Below are 26,586 nucleotides of genomic sequence, written 5' to 3'. Positions count from 1 at the left end.
TAGCCCTTTAGCAAAGATATCCAAGGAGGCAGCAACTTTCATGCAACCTAATGTACTTCTTTGAGAACGATACTGGATGCTGTCAGACAGGGTTAGAGGAGGTAAAATGCAAAGAGGTTCACGTAAGGCATATGTCAATGAATGGCCTGTATCTGAGCTGCAATTTCCATTTAATTCTCAAAAACTAAATGTTTAAACAACCTCTAAAACAAGTAATATATCACTTCTGTTGCACAGATTTGCATAAAAAGTAGCCACAACCAAAGCATATCCCAATAACTGGTATCTACAACAAATATAAACACAGCTGAGGTCATCCTTTTCTACTGGTATTAGCAAATTAACCATATGGGAGGTGACTGAAAGGGCGAGTTTTATTTCCCCAGACACCATCTAACACTAGCACATCCCATTATTATGCAACATTCACTCTGAAATACACCAACTGAGAGAACTGTGAGAAAAAATGCACAGACCATATTGACGTAGATTGCCAATATCATCTGACTGATTCAAGGGTTGAAGTAATTGCGTATAGTTTGCAATGTCATGCCAGGAGGATTACAGTTTTCTTCCCACCCTGAATTCCTAATTCTTGTTACTTCATCAAAACATACTAGAAGCAAAAAGTATCCTAATGTGATGATGAGATCAAAGATTAGATTTTAAATGTCTAATCCTTCAATTGAAATGAAAGACCCCTTCACACCTGTTACAACACAATAGCCAACCTCTACTATATATTTTGTTGATTAAAACAAAAATAGTACCCACCCAAACCACTTTCACGTTTTCTTAAACCTATTTTAGTTGAGACAACCTGTTGCTTTCACTCATGTCTGACTTTTCAGTAAAACATGGCATGAATATAAACAGAGTAATGCCAGTCTCATTTTTAATCACAAAAGTTTACCCAAATTCATGTCTTCAAACAAATTCCTGGCCCAATTCAACTATGCCCTAAATACTTTGTTTTAATTGGATAATTAGTGTCCTCAGATATCCCAACAACACTTATGAATTCCAGGGTTCACAATAGGTAAGCTCAAACAACAAGACAATACTAATTAACGAGTTTGCAAAGGGGAGACTACAGAGTGGGAAAGCTATTGAGGCGATGGACTTTACAGAAGGTTTTGGATGTTGAGAGACATATGGATTGTGGCGAAAGTTCCAGGCTACTTGGACAAGATGGGTGGCTGTACTACCAAAAGGTGGCAAAGTGAAAAGTAGCTGAAAATGTGTTGCTGGAAAAGCGCAGCAGGTCAGGCAGCATCCAAGGAGCAGGAGAATCGACGTTTCGGGCATGAGCCCTTCTTCAGGAATCTCATGCACGAAACACCGATTCTCCTGCTCCTTGGATGCTGCCTGACCTGCTGCGCTTTTCCAGCAACACATTTTCAGCTCTGGTCTCCAGCATTTGCAGTCCTCACTTTCTCTTCAAAGTGAAAAGTAGCCCAAGGCTAAAGGACCATTAGAAAGAGGACAAATGAGGTTGGCAAAGATTGGACAATAAGATGGAAATTGTGGAGCTCTAGGTAGTTGGTGTTTATAAAAGGTACGCCAATCAAAAGATATGATGAACCATAATTATATGTAATTCAGTCCAGGTACGTGCCAGTCCAAAGCTGTTAAGATTGATCTACTTTGATTATAACTTTCAACTCAACACAACAGTACTCACAGCCTGCTCAATGCTATGACGACCTCCAAATTTCAAATTCTGAAAGTGTCCTCCTCACATCCCTCAGTCACGGATGAAACATTGTCTAAAAGCACCCTACCCTCACCTCCCGATGCCACTGAACCCTCCATCCATTTGTTTATCATTTCTCTTTCCCATCTTCCTTGGACAGTGTTTGCAAAGGACAGAAAGGTCTATAATAAAGCTTTTCAGGAGCACAACTTATTGAAGTGCTTCAGAAACAGAAAGATGCAGAAACAATGCTCAAAAACAGGCATTTGTAAGGATGGATTAAATTCAGGGGCGATGATCAGTAGCTGAGCTGGGAAAACGTTAAATGACTAGGAGATGGTTCTCTCAGAATTATCTGGTATGGAGATAACGGAGCAACTATTGAGTTTCAGCAGATTGGTACTTGATTGAACAGTGAACTTCAAGTAGCCCTGGTCCACCTTGGTGAACAACGAGGTAGAGGGACATCATTGTTTTTGGTCATTGTACAGAAAGGTTATTTCACTCTGCAAAGGATTAAGCTACACTGAAGCTAGTAATCATAGACAACAATTTATCAGATCCAATCTGATTCTTTTGCAACACAGTGAATAATTGTGAAATGGTGGTTGGTATCCACCCAAAGTGCACATGAGTAATCCAAGCGAGCTCAGAATTTACTCATTTAAGAGAAACTTTTCATCGCACAACCTGGCTGAGAATTGGACAATAACCATTTCAACTATATTGGCTGTGATTAGAAGCTAATTCAATTTTAATTAACTACAGTACTAGCAAATTGTAGCATAAGTGCCCAGTCACTCCTGTTTCAGCCGATCATTAAAGTGTCATTTGAATGATTCGTAGAATACTATAACTAAATTATGACATTTGCAATTGACATTTTGAACCAAGAATTTTCAAATTGTTTGCTAATTACGTCACCTCTGCGCACAAGCAAAGGTAATAGTTCTCAGAATAAGATGAAAGCACATCTTATCAGGCACAGTTAATCCAAATTCCAAACTAATTAAATGTACTCAACTCTACCAACAAGTTCTAATGACTTGTCAAAACCAGAGCAGGTCAGATGGGAAAGTACTGATGATATCATACACCAGACTTTATACGTTCTGGTTAACCCTTGCAGTGACAGAGTTCTGCAGGTTTGCACATTTACCAAGCAGAATCTAGTCAAATTCAAATGAAGGGTCAACATCCTACACATTAGCTTGTCTGCGCACTCTAAAAATACTGATGCTGAGCGCATCTAGCATTTTCTATATGGCTTGCAGTACAAGGACAAAGCTGTGCAATTCTCGCAGAAGACTGGATGCCTAATTCACTAAACCAGAAGTATATTCAATAAGGATACATTGGTATGTTGTTGATGCAGTGCACTGGCAGAACTTAGCATCCACAGTAGTAGAAGGGGGATAGAAATCTCCTGAGGGATTCCAAACACAAGCTGCACAATTTCATATAGGGAGATTAAACAAAGTTTGAAAAATGTTCAATAAAAGTGGAAAATTTGATTTTCAAATTGCTATCTATTTATGGTTACCAAAATGAAACTTCCAATACCATTTCTGTGCAGTTGTACACAAAAGGTTTGCTTTTAGCTGTTGTTAAACATGGTGTAAAATGCATTGTTTACACAATGGTTTTACTTCATTGACCATGTTTGGATTCTGTAGTTCAATGGTACCTGCAATGCAAACCACCCTCCCTTAGATAAAAGCCATTGAACACATTGCACCATGTAATTGTAAGTTTCTACCCAATCATTTGTTTCAGCAGCCATACATGAGCAAATAGGAGACAGCACAGAGCTCCTCAATAATTGCCAATTTGTTTTAATTTCCAAGTAAGGGATCAGATGGCAAAATGAACATTACAGTTTGCTTGAAATGAGAATGACAGGAGCATCAAAAACAAGATATTACTCCATCCTAGTATGGAATAGGCTTTTTGTACACTGACTGTCTTATTCTCTTCCTTTTCCCTTTTGCACTGTGGTGCCCTTTCCTGAATCCAAATGAAGCAGCAAAGACTGTTTTTCTCACACTTTCCATCAATGCTACTGTTTAAAAGACCATGGGCAGCAAAAGTCTGCCCCCGATCACTTTTCCTTTTCAACTTCTTTCTGTATCTAGCTTTCATACAATTGTCCACGTAGCAACACAGAGATCAGTGAAAACAAGTTGGAAGAATCACAAGTGGAAACTCAAGTCATTCTCCCCTTCCAACTCCTTCAGTTATCATCTATCTGCACATCAGACACTAACTGTAAGCTTATTAGTGCAGTGCTTGTGCACAATGTATATCCATATGTCATCCAAATTTTACAAGTCCTTTTATAACCCTGATTAAAACTTCCTATTGCCGTTATGGTCTTATGCTGATAAAGCCCGTGCGAGGTCAAGGAAGACTGATATTATCTTTAATCACCCAGTTATAGCACAATAGAAAAAGTTAAAGCAAAACTTCAGAGAAACAAGAGTTTAGTGGCATAATAAATGTTTTTTGATCAATATAAGGTAACTGCTAAGGGATTAGATCTGACAGGCTAGATAGGGCAATCAGCAACACAAACCAATACATCCTGTAGCTTTCGGATTCTAAATTGAAACCTTTAACTACTGCTGATGCAAATTTAGCCAATGACTTTCATTATGTGACTTTCATTATGTGACACTGCTAAGCTTCATTGCAATTGCTTTAAAAATTGTTTTCATTTACAACTATTTACTGATTGTTGGATAAAAGCAATTCCTTAGTTTTGTAGAAGATAGTCTTTCAGTAACTCAGTAAGGTCCTTGCATCAAAATAAGATCTGTTCAATATATTACACTGAGCATCAGAGGGTGTAATATGCTCTATATCTTCTACCCATGATAAATCAGTATTATCCACTTACAGAAGTTTCTATTGCTGATATAGGGCAGAAATCTTGGACTGTGATCAAACTCCTTCCATTCTCAGAACAGTTAATTTCAGTTTACAAGCTGTCTCCTCAGTCCAACTACAAGCTACTTCACTGCAAGAAGGAAGAATGTTAGAGCTGGCACAAAAGAAGTGCCTGTACTTTTCAACCAAGACAATCAAAAGGGATTAAAAAAATGAAGTCCTCAGGACAGCCCAGAATACAAACTAGAAACACACCAAGAGATCCAGATTTCTTCTCCCCTCTGGTTAACCGCTTGAAAGCCAAAATTATTCTGTTCTAGATTAATTTATAGTGTATTTGTGTTGGATGCCAAGCTCTGTCAAAAGATTATAAAGTCCGTCAACTTCTGTTACCACCAAAACCAAGAGATTTTCAATACAAATCTCCCCTGTAACCAGGCCGTACAGACATTTGCCAAATTACAACAAATGACAGATTTCCAAAAAGAAGTCATCGAAATCTAGTAACAGCACCTGGATTAGGCAACATCTGGAAAAAAAAGTTTGTCTTAGCATTCAATTTTACTGAAATTTAATTTCGACAAAAGTCACCTGAGTTATGAAGTTACCCATGTTAAGCAATTAGATCACCATAAATAAAGAGTGCAGTTTATACTTAATTCTACATGGGTTCCTACAATTTGTTGGGGGAGGGGGTGGGGTAAAAGAAAGAGGGGGCATGAGTGGGAAAGGGCATGAGAGGGAGATAGGGTGAAATACAGAGTGAAATAGAAGTCAAGAGAGAGCATGCAAGAGAGAGACAGACTCCCCACTTGGCAGTGGGGAAATAAAATTACTCACCAAAGAAAGTGTTGCAGCTTTGTACAGGTTAAACTAACTAGCAGCATGTGGCAGCTGTAAAATAGTGTGGAGGTATTACTGCATTTCCAAAACAAATATTTTCTTCTGATGAAGTCCAGCTCGGCCATATCACATATGGTGCCATTTATTTCCCAAACTTAAATCACTATCAGTAACTACCCAGTTGTTGGACTGCATTTACAATATTTTGACATTTGATCCTGCAGATAAGAAGTTCAATCTTGCTTATTGTGGATTATAATTCACACAAAAAGGTCAGTGTAATGGACGCCCAGTTAGTACAACTGTTCTGTCGCAAAAGTCCAATCTTTAGAGTCGGATAAGTTTGAAGTGAAGCAATAGAATTAATACTTTTATATTCTGTGCTTGGCTGAGGAAGGTATTTTGGAATTTTCTAACTGGATCAATATTCATCTTATATCAAAAATGAAATATATTTGACTGGAACTGCCCTTCTGCTTGAACTCTTTTTTTTGTACCTCACCCACAGATAACCTAGGCTACAACAAAATGCAAAGAAAAGCTGGATTAATGAGCTTGGAGCACCCCCTAGAGCTGCAGTGACTGGTTTCATATTGGTTATTGATTCGATTAATGTTCTTCAAAATTTGCTTCAGATTGTCATAAATTCACAAGGGATTTGAAATTCCTTCAAAGGGAGATTGTCATCAGGTGATTAAATTGGTTTCTATCATTAAGTGGAAAGCAGGAAAGAGCAAGAGGGAGATTGAACCCCTCCCCACCTCCCCCCCCCCCCCCCCTCCCCCAAAGTGAACCCTTGCTGTCAATAACGACTGTAAAAAACATGTTTCAGTTTGGTAAGGTGACAGCTGGAGGTATAGACCTGCAATAATCATGCTTTAGTATGTATTACAGAGAGTGACGTACATCTGGGAATTAAATATAATGTAAAGCACAGTAGCACACAATCTGACCAGCTTCTACCTACCCTTCAGTTAAACACAAGATTGGTAGAAAGCACATATGTGTGTGGGTGATTCTGAATGTAATGGCCGTCTAAAACAAAGTCAGTACTTGCATGGTGACTTTCAACATGATGGAAATGAGTCAATGTCTCAGCGCTTAAAAGTTTATAGTTTGCCAACAGCCACATAGATCATTTCCCATGGAATTGGCCACATTTAATTCTTAACTATTGGAGAACAATTTAAAAGTGAAGCCCTGGTAAATTGTTATTCAAGTTAAGAGAACATGTATTGCAAAGAGGACTGGATATAGTGATTTTTCCAGAACAAAGTATTTATATATTGGTGAAGCTGTGACATCTATAGCTTGAGACCCTTTCAAAATACAATATTGTATCTATGTGAAGGATTAATTGTCCTGCTTCATCATCTGAATTAGTATACGTGGTAATAAAATTACATTTGCAGAGGTCTGTCAGTCAAAGTGTACTCATACCAGCCAGTTTCCAGTCATGTGACCATTCTGACATACATTCACAATATGTTTATTGACATCACAATATTACAAAAGACTTACGAATAATGTTTAAAGATTGATTCAAAACACCATGGGAAAAGAATAAGAACCACATTTTGAAATTGCCTCCACCAGCTTGCACTTCCAAACCCCTTTTTTGACTTTGAATACTTTGAATAACTCCTTCACTTTCTCTGTTCCAAGAACAATCCAAGCCTCTCATTTCTCTCCACACAACTGAAGTCGCACACCTGTGGTACCATTGTCCTGGCTCTCCTCTTGTTTCCTTTCCAAGGCCTTGACGTCTGTCCAAAACTGTGATATTCAGAATTTAGCACAACATTTCAGTTGGAAACTATGCCATGATTTATAAAGGTTTGGCATAACTTCCATTTGCACTTTCTGTCTTCCTGATTTTTTTTTTGAAAAGTTCCTTAGTTTGTCCTGGCTTTTGCATGTTCTCTCTCTTTCCACACCCATTTTTAAATTATGCCATTTAGATTTGATTTCCTCTTCTCATTCTTCCTTCTGAAATGAATCACTTCACACTTAGCTGTGTGAAACGTCATCTAACATGTGTCTTCCCATCTCATAAGTCTGTCTATGACATTTTAAAACCTGTTACTAACCTTCTCACGGTTTATGATTATTATTACATGAGTTTAGTACCATCTGTCTCACAGGGCAATACCTTTGTGGTCTCCTATCAGCTTCGCGTAGCCAATACAGTAGGGCTGAGGTGAGGAAAAAGCATAGCAAAGATTGGGAAGGACCTTGTAATGGAAAGAAAATAGAAAGCACCATTAAAAGTTCACCCACAGAACAGAGCTGGAGTGAAGTCAGATGTAATGTAATAATATGGCATTTATTCACAGTCTTACCCATATCATCTGGTGTGTTCGGTCACTTTATTTGAGGTCATGCAGAAATATACCTAGAGTTTAAAAAAAAGACACCATGACTAATAGTAGTTCAACAGCAGTGTAATAAAATTGTGTTCACATAATAGAGAACAATAGTAATTGCATAGTATATTGCAACAGAATAGCAAGTAAAAACATTCTGAAGCATTTAAAAATCTCCAAGTTGAAGTGAATTGCCAGCCTGGAATCTTTACAAAGAACATTAATATGTAACTTTTCTTTTGCCATTGGTGCTGATTGATTTCTGATTCCAGGCATTGGTTTTTCAGCTTCTCATTCCAATCTTTCCCTCTGAGGGTTGGGGGAGGGCTCTTCTGGTGAAATGGTAGTTTGTGCAAGAATGCACAGGTTCAAGTCCCATCTACCCAAGAGGTATATAATAGGGTCTCTGAACAGGTTGATTATGAAAATACCCAAGGGCTGGAGATTTATCTCATCTTGAACCTTCACATCAAGAAAGGCTACCATTCCTACCTTTTAGAATAGGATTTGTTTCCAGAGAAAGCCACTTGGCTTAGTTCAAAATGTGATGCGTGTCATACTTGCCAATTTTTCAAGGCTCTCACTCTGCTTTGCAAATCTTGCATGCCGAAACAAGTCATAATTTCTGTGTATGTAGGAGATTGCTTCATTTGCGAGGCTACATCTCCTTATTACTTCCTAGCTGTGGGAAAGGGAGTATCTGGTTAAGAATAAGCTACATGTTAATTTACGACATTGAGGAATTGGGCTTGTTTCAAGTCAGTGTTCCGATTCAACCAGTTGTTTTATCCTTTTGAAAGTAGACAAAGCTCAGGCCAGGAGTTTGGAGATACAATCACTTGTGGAATTTATTTTGATTGACCAGATTGCACTTTAATTGTTTTTTCTATTGATATCTGGTCTTTCAATCAGTTACTCATTGTTGAATCATAAAATCCCTGCAATGCAGAAAGAGGCCATTCAGCCCATCAAGTCCACACTGACCTCCGAATAGCATCCCACCTCGACTTTGCTTCCCCCCACCCTCACCCTATCCCCATAACCCAGCACTTATCATCACCAATCCATCTAATCTGCACATCCCTACAGACTACAGACAAGTTGGCATTGCCAAACCACCTAACCTGGACATCGTTGGACAATGGGAGAAAACCAGAGCACCTGGTGGAAATTCCACACAGCCAGTTACCCAAGGCTGTAATCAATCCCTTGCCCCTGGTGCTGTGAGTCAGCAGTGCTAACCCACTGAGCCACTGTGCCACTGATTGGATCTTTAACCAGATTCTCCAGGGCAGTGCTTTGACACAGTGCTGGGTCCACTACTTTTCATCATTTCTATAAATGATTTAGATGTGAGCATAAGAGGTACAGTTAGTAAATTTGCAAATGACACTAAAATTGGAGTTGCAGTGGACTACGAAGAGGGTTACCTCAGATTACAATGGGATCTGGACCAGATGGGCCAATGGGCTGAGAAGTGGCAGTTTAATTTAGATAAATGCGAGTTGCTGCATTTTGGGAAAGCAAATTTTAGCACAACTTATACACTTAATGGTAAGGTCCTAGGGAGTGTTGCTGAACAAAGAGACCTTGGAGTGCAGGTTCATTGCTCCTTGAAAGTGGGGTCAAAAGTAGATAGAATAGTGAAGACTGCATTTGGTATGCTTTCCTTTATTGGTCAGAGTATTGAGTACAGGAGTTGGGAGGTCATGTTGCGGCAGTACAGGATATTGGTTAGGCCACTTTTGGAATATTGTGTGCAATTCTAGACTCCATTCTATTGGAAAGATGTTGTGAAACTTGAAAGGGTTCAGAAAAGATTTACAAGGATGTTGCCAGGGTTGGAGGATTTGAGCTATAGGTAGAGGCTGAACAGGCTGGGGCTGTTTTCCCTGGAGCAATGGAGGCTGAAGGGTGACCTTATAGAGGTTTATAAAATCATGAGGGGCATGGATAGGGTAAATAGACAAGATCTCTTCCTGTGGTGGGAGTGTCCAGAACTAAAGAGCAGAGGTTTAGGGTGAGAGGGGAAAGATATAAAAGAGACCCAAGGTGCAACTTTTTCCCACAGAGGGTGGTACATGTATGAAATGAGCTGCCAGAGGAAGTGGTGGTACAATTGCAAAATTTCAAAGGCATCTGGATGGTTACATGAATAGGAAGAGTTTGGAGGGATATGGACCAGGTGCTGGCAGGTGGGACTAGATTGGGTTGGGATATCTGGTCGGCATGGATGGGTTGGACCAAAGGGTCTGTTTCCGTAATGTACATCTCTATGACTCTATAACTCTGACAACCTGATTAAATCAAAATATTGATAAACCGTTCAGAGAATTTCAAGATTTCAGCCTCTCGACATTTGCTAAATTGTGACCACTCAATAGGGAGGATGCCATCTGTCTGCCTGATGATCACTGATCTAAATTTCTTACGTGAGCAATTCCAGGCCTCCATTTGAAGTACAGCAGGGCAGCCTAAATTTCGTTGAAGCAATGGAGTATTTTCTTTCACCAACTTCCTAATTACTTCTGTCCAGCTCAATGTGTTGGGGCTTTCAGACACATCCTATTTAGAGCATTGATGATTCCAACTTGAACAAACCATCCATTCAGTTGTTAATTGCTTCAACAAAACACTCTTGTGACTTTGAAACCCATCTAAATTCTCACTGTAGCCAGGTATAGCTGAGAGGAAACCATGTGTCAAAATTTAGTTTGGAAAGTACTTTCAGCTCCATTTCTCTAATCTAATAGAGCATAACATAGACGTCTTGGGGATATATTCATGCAATGTTAAAATGCTAGTTTTTTGGAAGTGGCAAATTGCATTTTTGAAGATGTCTTTGCTTCATTGCAATAGAATGTGGCTGATATGATGTCTTGGCCATAGTTAGTTTATCACCACAATGATGGAAAAAAGAAAGGCAAAATAAAATAGGGACAATGACAATAGATCGATAGCTCATTACAGTCCTACATATTGGAGCCTCGTGAACTTTTCATTGCAGGATAACTGGAATGGAGCAGCCAATTGTACCCAAGGTTAAATGAGTCGAGGCATTACGGTCTGCCAGTTTTATAAGGCAGTCCACACACACATCCCATATCAACTTTTTGAGTTCATTCTGTCAAGTGGCAAGCTTTCTTCCTTCCCACGTATTGTTAGCATTAGACATCTGTGGTTTAAGAGACCATAACAGGAAATTTGTTTAATGTGAATTTACTATTTTGTGGAAATCATTTAGCATGGCAACTACTTCCTGGCTGGTTCCTTTTTATTTAAAATGATAGATTCATTTCAATGTAATATCCATGAATCAGCGTACATGCTTTTGCCTCTGTTTTTGCAATAGACAGAACTGCTGTCTTTTCTGATTTGAACAGTCGGCATTTACTGGATTTGCAGGAATCATGATTCAGAGAGTATGTACTCTCACCTGGGCCTGAAGATTGTGTCCACTCTCACAGCCGTGCTTTCTTGGAGAAAAGCGTTAAGACATTGCTGTTGCCTGGAATCTGTTTGCTTTTGATTTTAGATGGTTACTGTTCATGAAGGCATTGATATACTTTTAAATGACTGCTGCATTTTGACCTCTCTCTTGCTTTTTTCTACATTATTGAAAACGTTTGAAAAGAATTGTAGGTAGCCAATAAATTTGCATTACGGCAGCTGCCTTCCCAAATGGCAAATAGAGTCAAATCACATTATTACCCGTTCTCACTATGGTGTCACCAGTTCACCACAGGCAGTCCAGTGAATTTCTAGCAGTGAAAGTACTGCCAGTCCTGGGAAAGCCTTGTATGTTCCAAAGACGCTATAACTTCTCACACTTCGAGATGTGCCTCCACATTGTAATGATTAATTGAAAATTTCAGAACGTTACCTCAAATCCACAAAGCTCCATAAAAATGATAGAATTGAACAAGTTTTAATGAGTAATGTTGCAAATCAGAAATCCTCCAACAATCCTTCACCCAAAAGATAAAGTGAATTGCCAGTAACTAGTAACCCCAACTTCCAATTGAAAAAGCAATTCCAATCCTAAATGTGTTTCTTTAAAAATGAAATCGAGTTTGAAATTTGGAAATTCTTCCGTGCTTTGAAACATTTTTGATGACATTTCGGCTGGGTTTTGGTGAGATGCATTGCAAAGGGGCAACAGATTTTACCAACATCACCCACAGTGAAGATTGGAAGCCTGCCCTGAATTATTCTGTCACAGATGCTTACGTGCAGTTCAGTTTCAAGACAACTCATTTTTCCTCTGTCAACACTTTGCCCATGAATTAAATGTGCCTTCTCCTTTTCACACCAGTAGCATTCTAAGTTATCAGTGTCTGACAACATTGTATCGGCCTTCAGAAAACATTGTCAACGTTTTCTGAAGGCCCTCTAACATATCAAATGAAAAGAGTAACATCACAACAGAAAGATGTTGCTATTAGTATTCAGCATTAAAAATAGAAATCAAACAACTCAATGAACATACAAAAAGTGCAGGGTGCAGAGGATTTTTAGTTTCAAGTACACAGGTAGTTGTAGCTCATCATTACCCAAAAACCGGCCTAAGGAAGCTGCAAAACATTGTCAATGTTTTCTGAAGCTCGATACAGTGTTGTCAGACACTGGTAACTTAGAATGCTACTGGTGTGAAAAGGAGTAGGCACATTTAATTCATGAGCAAAGTGCTGAACAGAGGAAAAATGAGTTGTCTTGAAACTGTGAACTGTATGTAAGCATCTGTGACAGAATTGTGCTTGCAGAGGGAAAGCACAATTAACTGTGGCAATGGCTCTGAATGATTCAAATTTACTTTAAGAAAGATGTACCTATTTCCCAATATTCAGTCGGCAAGAACTCCATGTTTGCCCAAAGTCTTTTTCATAATTCACTGCAGAGTTTTAAATGGACCACGAAAAAGAGTGCAAGAGGTTTGCAGTCCACAAATAGCCCCACATAACTGACAAGAGTGAAATTTCATGTTTGTATTGCCATTTTCCCCCCGACACAAAGATATAAATAAAGTAAGTTCTCCATTGTAAGGCTAAAGAGCAAGCATATTTGGTGTATAACATCAGGACTCATTGAACTCCCGATTGTATGACAAGTTGCGAAATGGTCCCATTCCACAGAATGATCAAACCCCACCTTGATGAACACACACTCAGAAAATAAACCACATTAAAAGAGATCACCCTCAATGATTCAGTAATGCAAATGCTATGCGGTGTTACTTGATAAAAGTCCAGTATTTTAATACTAACCAATTATTGTTTATGAAGATAGGAGCAGAAAGGAAATGGCATTTATTGAAAGTTCTTCCAAAGAACAATATATTTCATAAATTGGGAAGCAGCTGGATAAGAATATACAACATCCTTGCATTTGGACTTGAGATACTCAAAATGGCATTGCGATGACTTGAGTTTTTGATAAATGGATCTTCAAGTGCATCACAGCAGAAACATTGAATGGTCTTTTTGTACATACTTCAGTTTACCCAACATATTCTTTTAAAATATTTCACTACATGATGCAAGGGGTTTCTCTGAAAATTCCGATCTCCTGGAAAATGCTAATAACTCACTTTGGAAGACTAGGTATGTAATCACTGAATCACACTCAATGATCTCAGAAATACTTTGAGACACCAAAATCAAATGAGATCACAAGAATTTTCTTAGTAAATGGTATTGGCCCTCTTTATCGTGATTTAATGAAGTGCAAAATGCAATTTAGAAAGGGTGACATTTACTCTATTTTGTGCAGCCAGAAACCAAAAACAGTGAAGCCATGACATCAGATAATACCCCTGCTCTTCATCAAAATAGTGCCAGGAGTTACTTTTGAGAAGGTAGACAGGAATTTGGTTTAAAGTCTCATCCTGAAAAATTGCACCTCCACCAATGCAGCACTCCCTCAGGACTGCACTGGAGTGTCAACCTCATTGTCTTCAAGTTCTGGAGTTGCGTTTGAACCCACAATCTTCTAACTCAGAGGCAACAGTGTGGACAGTGAAGGCCTGTCTTGGCACAAGCACCACCATTTGTTCTACTTTGCAAATAATTAAAACAAATCTCATGCCTCAATGTTCCTCTTTCAACGTAAAGTGTGAAAATGCTTTGTTTCAGCTGTTTCAGTCATGAAATCACAACAAAAAATCTCCCATCTCAGAAGCTGAACCAAATCGAAATCCTCCAGATATTCTCCGTTTTCTTTCAAGGAATTTTGGGCTCTGGCAAATATTTTGGAAAAGTCAAGCAAAGCAAGTAGGTGAACCACATGGACCGGAATGACCAGTTTCAGTGCCCAGCTCCTGATGATTTAACTGCTCCAAGTTGACCACAAAGGGACAGAGAGGTAAGGCTGCAATGTCCCCATAAAAATACAGCCTGTCAACATAGAGTCATAGAGACGTACAGCACGGAAACAAACCCTTCTGTCCAACTCGTCCATGCCGACCAGATATCCCAACCCAAACTAGTCTCACGTGCCAGCACCCAGTCCATATCCCTCCAAACCCTTCCTATTCATATAACCATCCAGAGGTCTATTAAATGTTGCAATTGTACCAACCTCCACCACTTTCTCTGGCAGTTCATTCCATACACATACCACCCTCTGCGTGAAACAGTTGCCCTCTTAGGTCTCTTTTATATCTTTCACCTCTCACCCTAAACCTATGCTCTCTAATTCTGGACTCCCACAAGCCAGGGAAAAGACTTTGTCTATTTGTCCTGTCCATGCCCCTAATGATTTTTATAAACCTCTATAAAGGTCACCCCTCAGCCTCCGACGCTCCAGAGAACACATCCCCAGCCTATTCAACCTCCCCCTGCAGCTCAAATCCTCCAACCCTGGCAACATCCTTGCAAATCTTTTCTGAACCCTTTCAAGTTTCACAACATATTTCTGATTCAAAAGAGACCAGAATTGCATGCAATATTCCAACAGTGGCCTAACCAATGTCCTGTACAGTCACAACATGACCTCCCAATTCCTGTACGCAGTACTCTGACCAATAAAGGAAAGCTTACCAAACACCTTCTTCACTATCCTATCTACCTGCTCCCCGAAGGAGCTATGAACCTGCACTCCCCAGAACCTTACCATTAAGTGTATAAGTCCTGATAAGATTTGCTTTCCCAAAATGCAGCACCTCTCCTTTGTCTAAATTAAACTCCATCTGCCACTCCTCAGCCCATTGGCTCATCTGATTAAGATCCCATTCACTTGCAACCAAAGCTCACACAGGGATAATGACCACTAAGCTGTGGGATCATAGCTCAGGGGACAGCATCTACTCAAGTAGAGGCATGAAAACTAGTCGGGCAGATCACAGAGAATGATCAATCCCTTCATGACTGGAGAACTCCACAGCCCTCAGCTGTAGTGTGAACAAAGGGAAAACTCCCCAGGGAAGAAAAATTCCCCAGGTGAACAGGATGTGTAGATGATTGCATATCGCGAAAGGGATTTTTTCATGACATCATGCAGAACTGTGCCATACCTAATCTTCAACTCACATAAATGCCAACTCTATTGTTTTACAATTTTAATGTCAAATACATGCCAGGCCCCTTATTTCATGGCATTCATAGTAGCCCTGCAACACTCAATGTCCAGACTATACGTCAGTACATTGCTAAGGCTAAAAATAGAATGGTTGAACAAGAAAATCAACAAGCTGAGAAAATTAGTTCAGGTTGAAAGAATGTTTCCTGAGCAAAACTTCCTCCTTGTGGTTTACTTGTCTAAACTATGACAGGACTAAGGTGATAAATGGACACGCAGGTTTCTGACTCAAAAACAAGGCTCAACATTTACACTGCATCCTCACAAATCGATACTTGATTCGAAACAAACCTTCACCACACTATTCAAAAAATATTACTAGATGATAAATGTCAGATAAAGATAAATAATATGGGAACACAATGCAAAATCTACCCATGCTAACTTTCCCCTTCCAGCCAATTATCTTTTAAACTCACTGATTCAGTTAAGCTTTTAACCATTGCAAAAGAGTAGTGGTGTGACAACTTACAAATAGGACATTTGCAAAGAAATGCAGAACACAACTCACCCTCCTTCAGTCATAAGTCAAAAATTATTACACTGGAAAATTACAGTTGGTCAGGCAGTATCCTAGGAGCAGGAGAGTCAACGTTTCGAGCATAAGCTCCCGAAGAAGAGCTTATACTCAAAACATTGACTCTCCTGCTCTTCAGATGCTGCCTGACTGGCTGTGCTTTTCCAGCACCACACTTTTTGACTGATCTCCAGCATCTGCAATCCTCACTTTCTTCTTCACTCACAAGTCAGATGATATAAGTGCAAGCATCAAAATAGTATTTTTTGAGCACTCTGACATTCGAGAGCTACAGTTTGATTTCCAGTGCTACTTTCTCATTCCAACCAAGTAATTCTTTTTTAAGTGATGCATCATTATTAATAATACCTTTTGTATTCATGTTGACATATGCAGTATTTGGACAGATGCAGATACACAGTTGGAAGAATTCATTGATATCCTTGATAACCATTAATTCTTCATTAAATGCAAAGCCACAACACACAAGGAAAGCATTAAATTCCTAGATATCTCAATATTTATATTAGTGTAAAACAACAGACATAAGTTAGCCACGTTTTTCTTCCCCAAAGTAACTGACACACTTCTGTATACAAAAAGCCATCACTCTGAGCACACTTTCCACGTTTCCATCGCACCTGTGAAAAACTGGAATATTTTAATTAGGCACTTACTGTCCTTTCTACCACATCTCAAATTCAACCTCACATTTAAATTTAACAAATAAAATAGTGTTTATTACTATCGGATCAATTACACTTTTTTCAAGAATAGTAGCTCCTGTATTTACTTACCCTTAAGCTAGATATTCCACATTCATTTGCAAAGATGTCATTACCTCAATGATTTAAAGTTTTCTTGGATCGCAGTTGGTTGAGTATTCCTTTGTTTATCAGGTTTAAAACAGTTGTCTCTCCTTTCCAGCCTCCCTGTCCCCATCCCACCTATTTGCAGCCCTCTCTCCCTCCATAGACATCTCACAGCTTCCTTTTCACCTTCTGCAACACACTTGCACCTCTCAACTCCCCTTCACCCATCTTACAGTCTACTTCTCCCCTTCACACGAATCCTGGAGTCTCATCCTCTCCCTGAATCTATCTTCCAGCCTCCTCCTCCTCCCCCCATGTCCCTTTGAAACACCCCTCTACCACCTTCAACCTTCTTAAAGTCTACTTCTCTGCCACACCCCTCTTGAAGTATTTTACTTCCCCCTACAACCATATTGGAGTTGCCTTCTCATCCCACAATCATCTTTCAGCTGCTTCTCCCCCACACCTACCCTAATCGAACAGAAGCCCCACCTCAGACTAAGCAGGCAGACAGAATTCTGCAAATGTTGGTGGCATGGTGGCTCAGTGGTTAGCATTGCTGCCTCACAGCACCAGGGACCCGGGTTCAATTCCCATCTCAGGCAACTGTCTGTGTGGAGTTTGCATATTCTCCCAGTGTTTGCTCAGGTTCTCTCCGGGTGCTCCAGTTTCTTCTCACAATCCAAAGATGTGCAGGTCAGGTGAATTGGTCATGCTAAATTGCCCATAGTGTTAGGTGCATTAGTCAGGGATAAATACAGGGTAGGGGAATGGGGCTGGGTGGGTTACTCTTTGGAGGGTTGGTATGGACTTGTTGGGCCAAATGGCCTGTTTCTATACTATAGGGAAACTAATCTAGTCTAAAAATCAGGAGGAGGTCCTTACTCATGCCTGACTTCATACCATGTAACTTACAGATTCCAGGGTCAATGTGGAAGGCTGCTGAGCCAATCCATCTTGACTGAGGTACCACCTCTGGGGTGTTCATCAAGGAACTTGGGATGAGCTGCCCCAGAATTGGCAGAAATCTCCAAACATTAGCAAGACAACTGCAGGCTCTAACTATGGAAGGATGTGCCTTTGTTGCATTCTGTGCCTCATTTGGGTGACTTAGCCAATTTATCCTTGCTAGATTTACTTAATAGTGGTCTGGTACAGTTGCACAGCTTGCTGGGCTATTCCAGAGGAAAGAGAAAAGTCAATCAACCACACTGCTGTGGGTGTCTGGAATCACACTACGGATAAGGACAGCAAATATCCTTCCCCAATGTATCAGTAGACGTGTTATTTTTTGACACTTGACCGGTAGGTTCACAATCATCTTTAGGTACCAGTTTATTTTTTCATTTAAGATTGATTAATTAATTGAATTTATATTTCCTAGCTATATGATGAGATTTGAACTCTGTACATCATTAATCCAGACCTCTGAAATGCTAGTACAGTAACAAGGCATTTGTAAATCATACCCATTAAGCTACTTGCTAGATTACTACAAATATTTGTGATTACTGCACTCCTAAATCTGCACATCATGACTTAAGAGATTTTAATTTTTTGTTAAAGTCATGCAGCCGTATAGTTTCCACAGATTACATTCTGGTGGAATCTCTGAACTAATGAAGTAATAATGCTGGAAGCCAACTCCCCAAATGCAAGTAAAAAGCACTGAGGTGTGAATTGCAGTACAACATCCAAAAATAAACTGCAATTGAACTTTTGCAAATGTTTCAGGATTTGAAGTAGCTAGGTAATGTCTGGGGAGCTTTTGTTTAACTTTTGCAGGTGTGCAGACAGCACCTGCAGGCTTAATCTGGGTGAGGTTTGTACAAAGTTAGTACTGCAACATTCAAAAGCCAACTGCGTGTTGCAAAACTGAGTTGGGAGATTATTAGTCTCAGTTCAACAACTCCTACAGCACATGGACCATCGTGGTTCAAAGCAGCCACTCACCACCACGCTCTCAAAAGGCAACTCGGGACGGGCAAGAAAAGCTGGCCCAGCCAACAACACCCATGTCCAATGAGTGAATTTTAAAAAAAGCTCTTTGTGCTAATTTGTTCCTTGTCCAGCCAGTTTCAATGGTAAATGTAATGTAGTGGTTGCATTAGTTTCGAGAACATTACCAAAAATTGGAGTGCAAGCAATTTAAAGCCACTTTTCTCCCAAAATTGTTTTTTATATTTTCGGCTGTTCTAGCTGAAAATGTGTGCAAAAAATCTGCCAACAATTTCATCTGGCAATGAAACCTGTTATTATGGGGATGTAACATTTCTAAGTGTCTATAATGATATGCTACATACATGTGAGGGGAGAGTGACAAGATATCACAGGGGGAATTTTCAACATCGCTTGCATTATTTGAACTGGTTCTTAATTAACAAGCACCTCTTAGGAATATCTTCTGGGGGAATGCACGGTTTGATTCATCAGTAAATGCAGAGCTTTGCAGAGAAATTCAATACGATTCAAATATAACTCAGCAAAATTATGACAGAAATAGTTTTCTTCATCTCCCACTATATTTCAATAATGCTGTTAACGTCATAAGTCAGCTCAAGGTGCTTCACAAGAATGTTATCAAACAAAGATTCAACACTTACAAAGGTCGTTTCTTTTATCTCTTTTAAAATACAAACATTTATATTAAAAAGAGTAAACCAGCCAAAGAGAAATTCTCAACACCTTCAGAGATGTGAAGCAACCATATCCAAGCTGCACCTGGAATGTTACCTGATGACCATTCTGGTCCCAGCTTCTTGCACTCAAAATTCAGTATAAATCTTTATAAAGTCTGTATTATTCCTGCAACTACAGAGACACAGCAGAAACTATAACCACCTAAGTCCACTTTGAAATATTTCTGACATGCACTTCATGTGTTGTTTTCGATGCAGTATACAAGAGACAGAGTACAGCACAATGCTGCACTATTAATTCAGTCTTGGCAAAGCTATTCCTCCAACATGCAATTGTGATTAACTGTAGTTTTTGACCCAACCCGATATATTACATGTTACAAGACTTGGCAGCATGTTCTTATCTAATCTTTTCCCCATTGTTGCAGTCCTGTATGAATTAAATGGGTTTGCACACAAATTATTAATAAGATTTTGACATGTTGCCCTCTTGCATTGCCTAAAATGATATGGTGCAGTTGCTGACAGCACATTATTGGAGCAATTAGATAAGGAAGGTTCTAGTGAGAGACCAGCAATTAACCACTTAGGTCCTTTCCATTGGGCTATACATGCCAGAAGAGATTGGACACCACAGGGAGTACAATCAACATTAGAAAAATGCATTCTCCAGTCAGACTTGAAACTTAACCCTTTCTCTCTTCAGAAAGCCATCTAGTGTTTTTTATTAATGTCTGCTCAATAATTTCCAAAGACTGGAAAAGTAGCTTGTTTGTTGAGTTTTTTTCTTCTTCTTCCCTCTGTTGGCTCCTGAAGCCTTGGACATAATTTGTTGTCTTGTAACTAGTCAAAATGGACACTTGCCATGCATGAATTATATAGAATTACATTGAAATTACAACATGAAAATAGACTGTTCAGCCCAACCAAATTTTCACCAGCAGTCATCCCAACATGGGAACATACTGTATGGCTATATCTCACCAATCATCAATCTTAGCTCTGCTTAAAATGTTGACATGGCTTATGCTTTAATCATTGATTCTGGATTTCACACACTCAATCCTCAGTGGAAACAAAATTCTCCTGATCTTAGTCCTAAATCTCATACCTTATGAATGAGATTCCTCAATCATTGGAAGAATAGACATTTTTGAACTTGCTACTTGGGTGCAAAACATGTGTTGCAAATTGGCCAACAATTGTAGAAGGCACTAAATTTTCCTTTCCTTTGAAATCAGTTTCTTGCTGCACTGCTTCATCTTGCTGTAAATAAGTAGCTGTATAAAATCAACAAAAACTCTCTTGTTGTAATAGTCAAATAGACAAAATAGACAAAAATTTCACATCTAAATATTTATAATCATTCATAACAAGCAGCAACAACTTACAGTCTTATAGTACCTTTGAAACAGTAACATATCTTAAGATCCATCACAGTAACTTTATTAAACAAAACAGATCCTTGTGAATCTGCTGAATTCCTTGATGGCCTCAACACTTTTTTCTGTAATGCAGTATCCAAATATTCACGCAGCATTTCACCAGTCAATTTACATAGATTCATAATTACGTTTTAACTTTTTGATAAGAAACCTATGCTGTTATAAAATCAAATATTCATTTTGTTTTAAATGACCTGACCCACTTGAGATGCTGCTTTTGCTGTCATGCAAACCCAATATTTCAAATTCCTCTGCACCTCAACCTTTTCCAGTTTTATCCTATTCAGAGTATAAATAATGTCTATTTTTAAAATCTTAAATATATCACATCATTTACCAACATTGAATTCTATTACTTTCTGTCCATTCCGCTACCATACCATCTAAGGTCAGGTGAATTGGCCATTCTAAATTGCTCATTGTGTTAGGTGCATTAGTCAGAGGGAAATGGGTCTGAGTGGGCCACTCTTCAGAGGGACGGTGTGGACTTGCTAGGCCAAAAGGCCTGTTTCCACACTGTAGGAAATCTAATCTAAGATAACCAACTTGTCGTTTTCAAGGGTTCTATAGAATATTTTGCTTTGCCTTCCGCCAGTCACAACAGTTCATGACAACAGGCTATTTGTTTGAGAATCTCAGTGAAGCCCACACTCCTCTCCCTGACTGGTGTTACATATGTACACACCTAGCAATGGTCACTGTATAGAGATCAGTAAGTAGTAGAAACCATGCTTTCTTTCACTAAGCCAGGAGTACAGATTTTTCAACGTCCCTTATGCATGACCTAGTGGACTTTGGTGAACTCAGCACAAACTGAGAACCATCAATCTTCCTGATCCGGATGACCCAAAGATGATTCCTTTGTCATTGAAGCTAAATAAAATCTCACTTAATCATGCAAGCTGTATGTAGGATTCTCAATGTATTTAATGGAAACTACATCCATAGTTTGGAAATTTACTGGAAGGAAACAGTTAATAGATCAAGCAATAGAAACTTCAGTCTGCTGACACTCTATCCAACATTCACATTCTTCTTGCTCACTCATGTCTGCCTCAGTTCTTCAAACAGGCATGACTGAAAATGAAAACTGGACAATTAATTTATTTGTGACAAGAGAGAGTAGTTCCACTGGAATCTTTTAAAGAGAACTGAAATGAGAAGTGGAGTTTCACATTCCTGGGGGTCAGCAGAGTAAAGAGTTTGCAGACATCCCCACACTACTATCTCATTTAGCTGTTAGTTATTAGCATCTCACTTTTTTTAAAATTTCATAAGTATACTTTGTTCATAAAAATCTTTATATACATACATAGTTTCTAAAACAGTTTGGTTCTGTACAGTAGCATATGAAGAAACAAACAGAGCTTAGAGGTTGACTCTGTCCAGCAAACAAACCAAAGGCACTTCTCACTTGTACAAGACTCTATTTACATGTATTTAAGTCACATGATGGGAGGGTGGGTGTTGGGGGCTGATAATTGAACAGAAACCCATTTAACTTTGGCAGAAATATCTTACATGGTGGTCTTCCTCATTCTGGAGAACTCTTTTTTTATTTCAGTAAATACACTGTATTCATAAAATACCTTGACATACATACATACATACATCATACTCCCTAAAGCAGCTTGGATCTGTACAGTAGCAGGAGGAGAAACAAACAAACATTGGAATATAACTCTATCCGACAAACAAACCAAAGGCATTTCTTACTTGTGCAAGATTATTTACATATATTTGAGGCACTGGTGCAGGGGGTTCAAAAATTGAACAGACCCCCATTTAATTTCAGCAGAAAGACCTTAGATGGTGGTCTTTCCCCACTGCGCCTTGATGGCAGCTGTCCCAAGCTTTTTAGTATATCCCTCAGCACATAGTCCTGGACCTTGGAATGTGCCAGTCTGCAACACTCGGCAGAGGTCAACAATATATTTTAAAAATATACTTTATATAAACACACATATGTACACACACACACAAACAAACAAACAATCACAAAAACAGTTGGTTCTGTAAAGTTGCAAATCAAGGAAACAAACAAACATTGGAGTTTGACTGTATCCAAACAAACCAAAGGCATCTCTGACTTGTACAAGACTACATTTACCAGGGTTTGAGGCAGCAGGAGGGTCCAATCATTGAATGGACCCCCATTTATCTTTGGCGGGAAGACCTCAGACAGTGGTCTTTCTGCACTGCATCTCGCCGGCAGCTGCCCCAAGCTTTATTGGATCCCTCAGCATATACTCCTGAATCTTGGAATGTGCCAGTCTGCAACACTTGGTTGAGGTCATTCCTTACTCTGGAAGATCAACAATTCTCAGGCAGACCAAAGAGCGGCTTTCACCGAGTTGACCTCCAGGTGTAGTCAATGTTTGTCTCAGTGTGCATCACGGGGAACAGATCACAAAGTCACAGAGCTGCTCAAGAAATTGATTAGGTTCCTTTTTTATTTCAAGAATATGCTTTATTCATGCCTTGGTATATACAGGCACATATAAAGTCATCTCTGCTTAACTATGTATTGGATAATGGCAAAAATATCAAGACACACTGCTTTGCCCACCCATCGAGTTAATGGTTTGACTATCAGTGGGAGGACAAGCCCCTTTAAAGACACTTGCCACTACGGATTACATTTCCCTGTTCTCAAGAAGGCCACAAAGAGGACACTGTACAAACTCCAACTCTGAGTAAGACGTCTCATAATACATACACAATGCTAATTAGGTGATAGTTCATGAAAATCCTGTCTTCTTATTGGTTAGCAAGCAGGCACTAATCCTGAACCTTCCATTCAAGCAGAATTTAAATTTCATAGCAAGACCATGCACATTAAGATCTACATCTTGCAGTTTTAGTCTCAGCTTGCCAGTTCCATGTTAAAATAGGGGACAATTAAAACAATCATGGTGTTGCCTCTGGGTTTAAACATCACTCCTCCCCACTACTGCAGTAGAAAATTGGCACAAACCCGTATAATAGCAGAGAACAACTCAGTTTGCCAGTTCCCATGTATCCTAATGGATTATGCTGAAAAAAACCAAGACAATGACAATCTTGGATAGTAAGAGTAAGTTTATGGCAATTTCTTGGATCCATTTTCAAAGCAGTGCTAATGTGCAAACCTTTCAGCTGTTAGACATTAAAATGTGCTTTCACATTAAATGGTGCAAATTTGTTTACCGTTTTTAGTGTACAGCAAAAAAAAGCACCTTAAACTAGCCATGAGGTGATTCAAATGAGGTCAGTACAAAGAGTATTCTCAAAGCTCTTTTCAAGCACACAGCTGACATCTGAGCAGTAGTTGGATGTAGTCCATTGACAGCCTTTCTTCAGGCTAAATAGCCCATTTAATTGTGTTTTACAAAACAAGATTTGCACACAACTCATTAAAATTGAGATCACTATATTCCATTTCATATTTTATTCTTTGCAAAAAAGCAAGGACATTCACTAAAATTAGTATGCTCTTAAACACAGTGCACTCCCCTCACTCCTCTTCTACTCATTTTCTCCACATTCTCCCCGATCCCATGCCCACCACCCTCTCTAATGTGGATGAAAAGCAAAACTCTCCAGAAGCTGAAAATCTGCAGTAAACACAGAAAATGCTGGAAGCATCCAGCAAGCTATACAGTACCTTTGGAAGCAAGAGACAAAGAGTTTTGAGCAATTTCTCATACCAAAAACATCTCGCCCACATTTTCCCACAGATATTGTCAGACCTCCTTGTGCCATTTCTTTTCCTCTGCCTCCACCTTTGCTGCTAAGCCACACTCCCAATTTGCAAATTTGGCACAGCTCAGGCTATAAATTGGACCTATTGCTTAATAAGCTGGTCAGGAGGACGGATGAGCACCTAGTCTCCCTTAAAACCCAAACAACATATTTAACAATAGCATGAGTGACAGCAGAAAGCATTTGTTGGACTCATGTCTCTGAGGGTGTGAGAAGCAGTGCGCTTAACACTACAGTTACCAAACTGCAATTGTTTTTAACATCTAATTGTGGCAAATGGTTACTCTCCCCTGCCAGTTAGTGTGTAAGTACAGTGAACTGTATATTAAGGCTTCTTAAATCTAGGATTTAAAAAAGAAAATTAAAGTTGTTCTTTATCATTCTATCTCTATCTGTCAAATGATGTGATAGAAATAACAGCAGTAATTCAAAAGTGGTAGTTTCACACGGAACACAGATACTGCACTACAACAAACCACATTTAATATTTGCAGTGTTACAGTGACTTAGCAGAATTTACAATGACATTAACTTGGTGCCAAAATTGTCCCATCAGGAAACAGAAATAAATGCAAATTAAATTACTTTACAGCTATGTTGTTATCGCAGACTTTTTTTGAAGTTGGTAGTTTACAAATAATCATGGATAAGCCGTTTTAACACATCCGCAGAGATAAATCTGGCTCTTTGATATTCCGACAGAATACATTATTAATTAGGTTGCATCACCTGCTTTGAATGCATATTTCACTTCAAACCGCTCTTCTGCCTTCTCCCCAATATAGTTGCTTTGTGTTCCTTTTCAAAAAACAGTCTAAGCCCCATCTGAACACCTCAATTAAATTGGCCTATACCACACTCTCAGGCTTCACATACCAGACCTTAACAAATCACTGTGTGAAACATTTTTGTCTCACATTGCTTCTTTTGTCAATTATTTAAAATCCGTCTTCTCTAATTCTTGATCATTCCATGCATGGGAACAATATTTCTGATCTACTTTCTCCAGTCTTCTCGTAATTCTGAATCCCTCGATCAGATGTCTTCATCGACTTCTCTTCTCCAAAGAAAACAGCCCGAACTTCTCCCCCACCCCCGCAAAAAAAATCAAAGAGCTGGGAATACTGGGAATCAGAAACAGAAATTGTTGGGAAAACTCGGCAGGTCTGGCAGAATTTGTGGAGAGAAAGCAGAGTTAATATTTCCATTCCGGTGACTTCTCCAAACTATGTTCATAACTGAATTTCCTCATCACTGCAACCATTCCCATTAAGCTCCTCTGCATTCTCTCCAATGCCTTCACATCTTTTCAAAAATGTAGTGTAAAAAACTGGATGCAATACCCCAGGAAAGGCCAAATTAGCATTTTGCACAAGTTCAACATGACCTCCTTGCTCTTATACTTTACTTCCCGGTCAACAAAGCTGAGCATACTATACGCTTCATTAAGCCTGTGTTCAAATGTCCTGCCACCTTAATATATCCTCTGGTCTTGCAGCCCCTTTAGAATTATACCTTTCATTTTTTGGAGATGCCGGTGTTGGACTGGGGTGTGCAAAGTTACAAATCACACAACACCAGGTGCGTGCTAGTTACAAATCACACAACACCAAGCTAGTATTTCCAATTAAACCTGTTGGGTTATAACCTGGTGTTAGGTAAAAACAATGACTGCAGATGCTGGAAACCAGATTCTGGATTAGTGGTGCTGGAAGAGCACAGCAGTTCAGGCAGCATCCAAGGAGCAGTAAAATTGACGTTTTGGGCACAAGCCCTTCATTAGGAATACAGGCAGAGAGCCTGAAGGGTGGAGAGATAAGCTAGAGGAGGGTGGGGGTGGGGAGAAAGTAGCATAGAGTACAATAGGTGAGTGGGGGAGGGGATGAAGGTGATAGGTCGGGGGGGGTGGAAGGATGGAGTGGATAGGTGGAAAAGAAGATAGGCAGGTCGGACAAGTCATGGGGACAGTGCTGAGCAGGAAGTTTGGAATTGGGGTGAGGTGGGGGAAGGGGAAATGAGGAAACTGTTGAAGTCCACATTGATGCCCTGGGGTTGAAATG

At 39.4% G+C, this 26,586-nt stretch overlaps 1 long non-coding RNA gene across 1 annotated transcript in view; it reads right to left on the bottom strand.

Moving 5' to 3' along the window:
- The window catches only part of LOC122562205 (uncharacterized), a 237,528-nt gene that overhangs the window by 54,887 nt on the left and 156,055 nt on the right, over positions 1–26,586 (bottom strand). The window contains exon 2 of the long non-coding RNA XR_006315261.2: positions 7,771–7,823. This is a non-coding gene — a long non-coding RNA (uncharacterized LOC122562205). The remainder of the gene's footprint in view (positions 1–7,770; positions 7,824–26,586) is intronic.

This window comes from Chiloscyllium plagiosum, unplaced genomic scaffold (assembly GCF_037043375.1).
Source record: "Chiloscyllium plagiosum isolate Xiang-an unplaced genomic scaffold, Cpla_swu_hap1 HiC_scaffold_25, whole genome shotgun sequence".
NCBI classification, from domain to species: Eukaryota; Metazoa; Chordata; class Chondrichthyes; order Orectolobiformes; family Hemiscylliidae; genus Chiloscyllium; species Chiloscyllium plagiosum.
Note: the sequence above shows the minus strand (reverse complement) of the source record. Positions and strands in the feature narration are given on the sequence as shown.